The sequence below is a fragment of the Nansenia antarctica genome (genome assembly GCF_963989245.1).
Source record: "Nansenia antarctica genome assembly, chromosome: 8".
Classification (NCBI taxonomy): domain Eukaryota; kingdom Metazoa; phylum Chordata; class Actinopteri; order Argentiniformes; family Microstomatidae; genus Nansenia; species Nansenia antarctica.
In genome coordinates this window covers 47,497,542-47,508,591 of record NC_137678.1, presented here as the reverse complement: position 1 = coordinate 47,508,591, position 11,050 = coordinate 47,497,542, and the positions used below count along the sequence as shown (strand labels likewise).

Sequence of the window (11,050 nt, the reverse complement as noted above, 5' to 3'; positions counted from 1 at the left end):
TCTCTCCCTCTCTTCTCTCTCTCTCCCTCTCTTCTCTCTCTCTCCCTCTCTTCTCTCTCCCTCTCTTCTCTCTCTCTCTCCCTCTCTTCTCTCTCCCTCTCTTCTCTCTCCCTCCCTCTCTTCTCTCTCTCCCTCTCTTCTCTCTCCCTCCCTCTCTTCTCTCTCCCTCAGGTATGTGAACTGTGCCCGTACAGAGCAGGAGCAGAACTTGGTGGCGGTCCAGTATAGGGAAACCATCGTGTACCGCTGCTGTCAGCCCGTGGCTGCTGGGGAGGAGCTGCTGGTCTGGTATGGAGAAGAGTACGCCAGACAGCTGGGGATCTCCTTCGACCTCCTGTGGGACGTGAAGAGCTCCTCCAAACGTACCTCTCTCCCTCCCTCTATCTGTCACTCTGACACCTGTTGGCTAATGTCAACTTCTGTATCACTATTATGCTATATAATGTCTCTGGTTTCAACATGGTTGATGACTGTTTTTACTTTGAGATGATAAACGGATGTTTCTCTGAGTCTCTCATAGACGACATGTGATTTGATCTGCATGTTATCTCTCTCTCTGTCCCTCTCTCCCTCTCCTCTGTCCCTCTCTCTCTCTGTCCCTCTCTCTCTCTCCTCTGTCCCCCTCTCTCTCTCTCTCTGTCCCTCTCTCTCTCTCCTCTGTCTCTCTCTCTCCCCGTCTCTCTCTCTGTCTCTCTCTCTCTCTCTCTCTGTCCCTCCCTCTCTCTCTCTCCCTCTCTCTTCTCTGTCCGTCTCCCTCTCCCTCTCTCTCTCTCTCCCTCTCTCTTCTCTGTCCGTCTCCCTCTCCCTCTCTCTCTGTCTCTCTCTCTCTCTCTCTCAGAGGTGAACGGGGAGTCATCGTCCCAGGTGTTCTCCTGCTCTCTGTGTCCGTTCTCCTACACCTCCCAGACGTTCCTCCACAAGCACGTAAAGAGATGCCACCATGAGGAGTACGTCAGACTGCTGAGGACAGGAGAGATCAGACCAGAGACGTCTTCCAGAGGCCCACAACCGCCCCCCACCACCACAGACACCCCCCTCGCTCCTTCCAGAGGCCCAAAACTGCCCCCCTCCACCTCAAACACCCCCATCCCTCCTTCCAGAGGCCCACAACCGCCCCCCACCACCTCAGACACCCCCCTGCCCCCCAACCGCAAACAGAGACACACAGACAAACCTGGACCTCACCACTGTGATCTGTGTGGGAGGGGCTTCACTTCAAAGAGGGATCTCATCATACACCAGCGCACTCACACTGGAGAGCAGCCTTTTCACTGCTCCCAGTGTGGTAAGAACTTCAGTCAGTCTAGTGATCTAAAGAAACACCAGCGCACTCACACTGGAGAGCAGCCTTTTCACTGCTCCCAGTGTGGGAAGAACTTCAGTCAGTCTTCTTCTCTAAAGAAACACCAGCTCACTCACACTGGAGAGAAGCCTTTTCTCTGCTCCCAGTGTGGGAGGAGCTTCACTCAGTCATGTGATCTAAAGAAACACCAGCGCACTCACACTGGAGAGAAGCCTTTCCTCTGCTCCCAGTGTGGGAGGAGCTTCAGTGACCCAAGTAATCTAAAGACACACCAGCGCACTCACACTGGAGAGAAGCCTTTCCTCTGCTCCCAGTGTGGGAGGAGCTTCAGCCGGTCACAAACTCTAAAGCAACACAAGTGTCCTAAAAAGAGGGAAGGACCGGAACTTTAGATTTTTATTTAAAGATGTTAAAGTTGTTAAAGATGTTAATGTAACTACCTACATGTTGAGATGTAACTACCTAAATGTTGAGATGTAACTACCTAAATGTTCAGATGTAACTACCTACATGTTGAGATGTAACTACCTAAATGTTGAGATGTAACTACCTAAATGTTGAGATGTAACTACCTACATGTTGAGATGTAACTACCTAAATGTTGAGTGCTTAAGGCCAATGCACACGGCGTGCGATGCGACGTCGCACGACAACATTCGATTCAGGCTGATTACTATAGGCTCTACCAATCCAATCCTACCCAATATTGCTTGCCTTGCTTCCACAATTTCTCCAATATTTTTTTCTCTCTAGTTTGATTGTGTGATAGATAACTTGATATTTTGAAAGTGTGATAGATCGATAGATAGATAGATAAATAAATAGATAAATAAATAAAGAAGTGTAAACAAAAACAAAAAGGTATGTCTATCAACTTGCATTGCCATCATCACAGTGGTGTGTTTGGCGCAGGGGTTAAGGCAGCCAGCTAGAGGTCTGAAGGTTGCCTGTTCGATACTTGATTTAATTTAATGTTTTTTTTTTTTACATTTAACCGAAGCCTTCATGCAAATCGATTTACAATATATATATATCTGTCTAAGTGAATCACCGTGGCATTCTTAATCCAACATCCACCACAGAAGGGTTAGCTACACTTCTTTACTAATCCAAACGTTCCCCCCCCCCCCCCCCCCCCCCCCCCCATCACGTCTCAGTTTGGAAGAGGAAAATAGGTTAGAAGACCACAGAACACCTAATTCGTCCAAGATGAGCCGGAGAGCAGTAAACAGAGGTGAAGAGTCCATGGCCAGACAGGATGGGAGAGCGGAGAAGGGCGGAGACACAGGTGGTGATGATGATGAGGCAGGATGCAGTCCGGTAGACATGATGGATGATGGTGATGACCTGGCTCGAAGGAGTGAGATCCGGAGCAAGTACCGAGACCTCATCAGCACGGTTCAACGTGAGTGGAGGACACTTAAGCAATATCACACGAGAGGGAGTGTGTTATACTGAATATCAGCACGGCTGTGATTCGGTCGTAGGTACGAGGCCGCAGACCTCGAGTGTGATATTGCTTTTATACAACAGTTCTACAGCGCGATTTATTAGTTAACAGTAATAAGCGACAACAGATTATGATTTGTTTGTTTATTTAATCATAAAAATAAACAAAAAATAGTTCCGCAACTGAACTTCAAATGGACGGTTGCCTAGTAACCTGAACACAAACATGTAGTCTAATTAATGGTCATTTAGTAGAACATCTGTGCGGCGGAGTGATACATAGTTAAAGGTCCCAGTGCTGTTATACTGTATATCAGCACTCATGGAATGCCTCTTGTCCAATCAAATTACTTGGTCGGAACTAACTGTTGTATAAAGCATGATAGTCTTGTTTAGGACTGCCATATTTCCCCCACTTTGTGTAACTATTTTTGACACCTTTCAGGGATACTGAGTTGGCTTGACCATTGATTATATCTGTTCACAGAAAACCGAGAGGACATGTTGAAACCCAAAAACAACAAACTCACTGAGCTTCTGGAGGAGGCCAACAAACTTTTTAAAGAAGGTATGCTATGATAAATATTCTCTCTCACCTTTCTGCATAAGGCATGGGCCGGAGTCCAAAATTGTGAAGTTCATTTTCGCCCTAAGTATTTTGTCGACGGTCTCTTTTACGCCATGGAAAAGGCAGAAACCAGAATGAAGAAGAAGTAAACAATGTTAGTGAGCCCATCTGTTCGGTACATGATAGATCTATTTTGGGAGTTGCACTTGAATTATGAAATGCCATCGTCGCGGAGTAAGTGGCTTTGTTCAAGCCTGTTTTCTATTGTCAAACATTGTAACCTCAGGGCTGTGGTTATAGTTTCTAAATAATGTGCATTATCTTTACTGTTCAAAGAAACAACTTCACCTGTTTATTTGTGTGCGTCTCTCGTCTATCTTGGTTTACTAAACTTTATTTAAACCACACAATACCAACGATGGCATCAGTGATGTTAGTCCAGTGAATGCAAGTAAACTGTTTGAACCTTTTTATCTTAGTGAATAGAGTTTACCCACCTTGCTTTGTGTGCTATTTGTTTTAGGGTTTTCCAACCTATTCAATCCATGGTGTTCAGGGTTTAACCTACTATATTTAAAAAAGGGGGGTCACATGTAGAAACTGTTGAAATTCCTACACTGTTCATCTGATTACCCTCAAATTACCCTCAATCAATGCTGAACGTCTGCACATCTTGATTGTTTCATTTCAAGTCTATTGTGGTGGTTTAAAGAGCCAAAATTATGAACGTTCTGTCAGTGTCCAAATATATATGGACCTATGAACTGTATAAGCAAAGTGCCTCTTCCCACCACCTTTCACAGTCCATTTCCCCTCCTGCTTTAATAATGACGTCGCTCTTTGTTTTCCCTCACAGTTCATCAGCCCCGGGAGGCAGTGCTGGATGCCCAGCTCCTCATTCTAGCAACAGACCTTGGCAAAGAGAAGGCCAGCCAACTGCATGCTGGGGGATCTACCTTTGACCCGGCTGCCTTCACTGAGAACCTTGTGAGTCAGAGTAGGAGGTGGTGGAGGATGAAGATAGTAGTTACTCTGATAGAAATCATCTCTAGTAATCTCCCAGAAGCAAAGTATCTTTGTCAGGGACCATATCATTGTATCTGCATTTAACTAGCCAGATGTCAGGATGTCTATTGATATGGTTGTCACAAGTCTTGTCAAATTTGCTTGTTCAGGACTTTGTATAAGTCTGATTGCTGAAACACTGTTTGTGTTTTGGATGGATTACCCAGCTCTCCTTCATGGGGCTGAATCGATTGGAGGATGAGGAGGAGGAAGCAGAGAAGGATGGCGCAACCGGCGGCTACCTACCCGCTGATGCCTGGCAGAAGTTGGCTAAGAGAGCAGAGTGCTGCTTCAGGACAGCCCCGACCTTCCACTACATGTGAGTGTCTCCTTCTCCTTCACCTCTTTGTGAGGATCGAGACAAAGGTGTCTACCGTACTGACCAACATGTGTCTTGTTATCCGACCAGCATATAAACCTGACTCAATTGTCACCCTATGTTCAGTCCTGAGCCTTCACTGTCGTATGTATCTGTATTTACCTGAGTTTCCTAGTAAAGTACCTACGTTTTGGATTATTGTGAACCTTGACGCCTGCGTTATTGCAGCACTTGGGTACACACACACCACTCCATCTCGTTATGTGCATGGAAGAAATTGATCAAGTTGACTAATAATAACTCATTGTTATCGTCTTGGATGATTTTCCCCTGTATTTTTGCATGGAGAGTATATCTCTGATTAATCCCAGTGTCTGTTTTCTACCAGGCTGGGCTCGTTCCCGGCAGAGCCACCTCCACCAAGGCAACGGGTAGAGAGGCAGAGGAAGGTGCCCGACCAGGAAGCCAAGAGGACCATGCCCATGCAGGTCTCTGTACTTCACACACTCAACATATCGTGGCGTTAGAATTATAAGGTTCTATCTCCATTTTTGTCAAAATTGAGTTTTTTTACATAATCTGATCCATTAGGTGTTTATTAAAGCCTGTGTGGTGTTATTTTTAAAATGTTGACATTTTTGAGTTAGTAATTCATAAAATACAAAGGTTCCATCTGACAAAACATAATGGAATGTAAAAACTTTGACGCTCAATATCTCTGAACTACCGTAGACGGAGATAGAACCGTATAATTCTAAGCTCACGATTTGTGTTTGGAGGATAGTGATGTTACCTAATTTATGTATTTTTTAGAGGGGGGGGTCTACGTCTCATCCAAGTCACATGATGCGTGAGCTAACATCTTCCTGTCTGCTAAACTCCACTGCTGTTGGAATAACGTTTAGCTTCAGGCAGCTAGGTACAAGTCCAGACAGTGTGGAGTATCATTGTTAGACCACCATTAGTGCTATCTATTTATAGCACCACTATAACTCGTGCTACTAGTTATATATCACATATCAGACTCCATCTTTTGGCCAGCAACGGTAACTTTTCCACCTACCTCAAATCTATGGACCGCTTTCAAATAAACACAACAACTCTGTAAAAAGCAAAGGAGCACAACACTTTCTGGTAGCTTTTTAGTCATACGTTTGAATACCTAATTGTTACCAATTCACACACGGTGTGGCGCTACATCATTTGTGGAGGACGACATGTTTACACTTGTTTGTCATTTTAAGTGAGGTCACCCAGAGTCCAAGATGGGGGAAATAGGTCATGTTTTTTAACTGTAGTTTGCTTGACTTTATCTTGCAGTTGATGAACTTTGAAGAATCCCACCAGGAGGCAACTGAGAAGGAGGTAGAGAGGATTCTGGGATACTTGCGAAGCTACTGATGACCGTGAGTTTTGACTGTTGTTTTGATATATATTATATTGTATTATATATATCGACTTGATGTTTACATTTAAGTTAATAATTGTATATCAGATCGATAGCCGTTGTGTCTCTCTTCACAGCGACATCACCTATCTCATATTATGCGTTTGTGATCGATCCCAACTCGTTCTCGCGGACAGTGGAGAACATTTTCCATACGTCTTTTCTGATCAGGGTGAGTGGCTTATGTTTGATAGGTATAGTTATCAATCGATGGGGGGGGCAACCACCACTGCAGCACTGCTACTCATTTATGAGATGCAGATAGTACTGTATATACATAGGGAGATACAACTTTAAGATTCCTACATTTACTATTACATAGCCAATGGAAGAATTATTGTATTCCTATATTTTGTGTTCCTTAGGATGGTTTGGCAAGGATGTACCTGGATAACGACAAGTTGCCTTGTATCGGTAAGAAAAAAACTACATTTCCCATCACACCTTCCGTACGCATGTGTATGAGTCTTTAATGAGTCATAAATATGTGTGCAGGTCGTGAGCTTAGAATGATAAGGTTCTAGGTCTATCTCCGTTTAGGGTAGTTCAGAGATATTGAGCGTCAAAGTTTTTACATTCCATTATGTTTTGTGAGATGAAACCTTTGTATTTTATGAATTACTAACAAAAAAAAATCAACATTTAAAAAATAACACCACACAGGCATTAGTAAACACCTAATGGATCAGATTACCGTATTTTCCGCCCTATAAGGCGCACCGGAGTATAAGGCGCACCTTCAATGAATGTCCTATTTTAGAAATTTTTTCATATACAAGGCGCACCGGCTTATAAGGCGCACCGGCTTATAAGGCGCATAGAATAGATACTGCAGTCAAACGTTTGACTGGGGTTGCGTTACGCCCAAGCTCCACCTACTGCGTTGCGTCACCTCTCCATCGGTGTTGTGTCAACTTCCCGTTGTCCAAGCTCCACCTGAGCGTTGTCACCATCAACGTTCTACCTGCTCCACTGTCAAAAATATATATTTTTCCACCTCAAGTATCAGCCGTTCGTCATCCATTTTTGCAACAAGCGTCAAGGACCTGCGGTGATTCACAGCTGACTCGCGTGAATAGCAATTCGCAATAGCTGCAACCACGAGATATAGAGTAGTTAGCTACAAGCATTTTCAATCTGCTATTATCTCTATTAGTGGATTAACCGCTGTGGTGATTTAACAGCTGATAAAAATACATCAAGTAGACTACAAACAGAGCAAAACAACACCAGAAAACAACCAATAGGCTATACAATTATAACCAACAACCAATATGTGACAGCTCCTGGTGAAATGTGCAACGTACTTTTTCAGTTTTTACACATGCTTAAACTACAGATTGTAAGCTTTCAAATGATGTGTCATACATTCAAATCAGAGAAAGATTGAACACGACAGGCGTATTTGAATGTTGGTTCATCTCAAACACTGAATGGGAGAAAAGTGAATCTGACCAAACCACAACGCTGCTAGCGGCTAACAGCTAACAAAACACATCGCTACGAAGGTCTAAACTGTATTTTAATAACATGACAACATACTGGGAGAACATCGACATGCTAAAAACACATAACTACACATAACTAGATGAACACACAGTTCTTGCTTTTGAACACGAGCTAAAACGAAAGTATGTTTACAAATCAACCCTCCCTTACCGGTAGCCTCCGGCAAACGAGAATAATGAATCCAATACACAAATGATAAGTGTTTAGTGATCGTTAAACTGTTGTTTATTATATCGAGTGGGTACTTTAAAACTTCAAGTTGAAAGCACCAAGAATCTCACTTTGTTTGTTATCACACACTTAAAACAGGAACTAAAACTCAGTACCACCCACTTAACCCTCCGTACGGAACAATACTCCCAACTATTAGTTCCGGGGGTGAATTATGTTAACCCACCACAAGCATAGCATTCGCGGAGATTCCAAGATGGCGGCCGTCGTTTACTGATTACCGTAATGCTGCAAGCGGTGCGGCTTTGTAGTTTACCAGTCGTACTGAAACATTGTATTATTAGTAAAAAAAAAATATTGGTCATGTAATTTTTACATTTTGATCCATATATAAGGCGCACCGGGTTATAAGGCGCACTGTCGTTTTTTCTTTTTTTTTGGGACTTTTAAGTGCGCCTTATAGGGCGGAAAATACGGTATATAAAAAACTCAATTTTGACAAAAATGGAGATAGAACCTTATAATTCTAACGTCACAAGGTGTTGTGGTTGTATTAGCCGCCCTGGTAGGAGTAATATCTGTGAGGTTTCATGTTTACGAGTCCTGTTCTTGATGTTGCTTCCTTCCCATTATTCTGCAAGAATTATCTCAGGTTGTTCTGCAGGAATAACAGGTCGTTATTAATGTGAGTGCATGTGATTCAATAATACTGGGTCATTATTAATGTGAGTGCTTCATGTGATTCAGCTCCTGTGGAGGAAGGGGAGGTGGAGGCTGGAGGGTCGTCCACACAGCAGTGTGTCATCTCCATCAGCCGTAAGAGCTGGAGGGTGAGGGATGCTCTAGCTCTATACCCATCACTCTAGCTCTATACCCATCACTCTAGCTCTATACTCATCACTCTAGCTCTATACCCATCACTCTAGCTCTATACTCATCACTCTAGCTCTATACTCATCACTCTAGCTCTATACCCATCACTCTAGTTCTATACCCACCACTCTATACCCATCACTCTAGCTCTATACTCATCACTCTAGCTCTATACCCATCACTCTAGCTCTATACTCATCACTCTAGCTCTATACCCATCACTCTAGTTCTATACCCACCACTCTATACCCATCACTCTAGCTCTATACTCATCACTCTAGCTCTATACCCATCACTCTAGCTCTATACTCATCACTCTAGCTCTATACCCATCACTCTAGTTCTATACCCACCACTCTATACCCATTACTCTAGCTCTATACCCACCACTCTAGCTCTATACTCATCACTCTAGCTCTATACCCATCACTCTAGCTCTATACTCATCACTCTAGCTCTACACCCATCACTCTAGCTCTGTACCCATCAGACCCTTTGTATCTTACTCACTAAGCTCATCTATCTCACACACCAAACATCATATTTTTGTTCATAACTTAAAGGACTTTTTTAATGCTCTTTTTCAACAAGTTAATATAATTTATGTTCACACATTTGACAACCAGCTGATTGTAAAAAGGTTGTTTTATTTGATGTCATCTCATGCTTTGTTGTTTTCTGTCTCCTAGGAACTCATTGATGTCTTTGACATAACGGAGCCCTTAATCCATGCTCCAAGCACACAGGCTCAGGCAGATTGAGGCATCAGAAGCTGTTAATACAATTTTTTTGGAAATGTTCATTTGTTTAGTTCTGACCTTTCTGAGCGACGATAATTAATATTTTCTTAGTTAATTCACAATTATTTTTTTATAGCACGATCATTTCTATGTAGGATAGATAATTTATAATTTGCGATCTGAAGAAGAGAATATAAGAAAAGAAGAATTTTATGTTCATAGAGTTGTATGGGTCAAAGTTGAAAGTTCGCCACAACTATCGCATGCCCTGCGTTCGCCTACAATGGCTAAACATCATCCAGATTTGATCTTCTGCAGAAAACAAGCCGGTGTTGCTAAGGTCTTACATTTGAATTCAGTAGATGTAAGCGCATTGATAGTGTGTGGTATTTGGCAATGGTCAGTCGAAAGAATGTTACCACAGAGAAGGAGAGAACCAAACCAATCTGTCAATTGTATTGTATTTTTATCTTGTTATTAAAGTTTGGACTGTTGTTTGACGTTTAGCAATTCCGGGTTTTTGTTTCAGTTTAAAGGGTTAGCCGGTTTGTTATTTTTCATTCATGATAAACGTGTACCGTGTGGCAGCCCTCTCACTATGTGCTGTGGCCAGACGTTTTCCACAGAACTTTTTTTCAACACTTTCATTTTTAAAGGTTTGAACATTGATAAATTTACCTTCAGTATCATACACGGGGAAGAAATTGATACATCATTTATTTGCATACATCTAGCCTTGCTTTTCCCGCTTTGACACACAGAAACACTAATATTATTCATTTCTATCCTCCCGCTATCCTTGTTCTGCTCAGACTAGCAGAGATTTTGTATGACAGCGATCTGACCAGTGTAACCCTAACCCTGTATGAGGAGAAAAAACTAAGCACATAGGATAATTACATTGGAGTCAGATTATCAATATTAGACATGTTTTGCTATCAACAAAACATAGCCAAAAGTCTCTGCCAAACATTCATGTGAAAACTGATATGATTATATTTGCTCTACAGCCTGAGTCAGTTCAACCATTCTTCCTGTTCTAAAATGGTCATTGTATTCCTGCTATTTTTATGCAATAAAACGTATGTCACCCCATTATTCTATCCAGACTGTTTGAGAGTCTAGTTTCCTCCTTGTAGCTACAGTATCAGTGCACCCAGGTGGCAGGCTGCAGGTTATGATGTTGTCCACATGAGGGCGCTGGTGATCCCACTGCTTTTCCATTCCATGGAGTGGAATGTTACTGTGCTGCTACACAGCTGGATACATTCATCAATAATAGGAGGCCTTTCATATAAATAAAAACATTGGAAAATATAACAGTTTTTTATACTGCTGCTGAAACAATTCGGAGTGCCAGATGTGTGTGAGTTTCAACCACTGAATAGGAAATATTCTCATGAAGTTCTGGATTCGCCAATTCGCTTTGTGTTGTGCTGACGACAGTTGACCACCAGATGGCGCCGTGCCTAGTGTTTCTGCTATATGGCCGTGATGATTGCGCCCTCACGTGTTCATACATTAGTATTGCAGTGTATCTTACGTTCTACGTTCGCTAGGGAGAAGAAGAAGTAACAAAGTATTACTGGTGTTATGTAACAAGGAG

General features: G+C 42.5%; 1 pseudogene across 1 annotated transcript in view; it reads left to right on the top strand.

Moving 5' to 3' along the window:
• Positions 1-9,465, top strand: part of LOC308164299 (non-structural maintenance of chromosomes element 4 homolog A-like) — an 11,623-nt pseudogene extending 2,158 nt beyond the window's left edge. The window contains exons 3-14 of the transcript in view: positions 172-362; positions 839-924; positions 2,513-2,708; positions 3,240-3,320; positions 4,177-4,307; positions 4,553-4,704; positions 5,093-5,192; positions 6,025-6,110; positions 6,229-6,323; positions 6,517-6,565; positions 8,579-8,661; positions 9,394-9,465. The product of the transcript in view is annotated as a non-structural maintenance of chromosomes element 4 homolog A-like (transcript). The remainder of the gene's footprint in view (positions 1-171; positions 363-838; positions 925-2,512; positions 2,709-3,239; positions 3,321-4,176; positions 4,308-4,552; positions 4,705-5,092; positions 5,193-6,024; positions 6,111-6,228; positions 6,324-6,516; positions 6,566-8,578; positions 8,662-9,393) is intronic.
• The last annotated feature ends 1,585 nt before the right edge of the window (positions 9,466-11,050 follow it).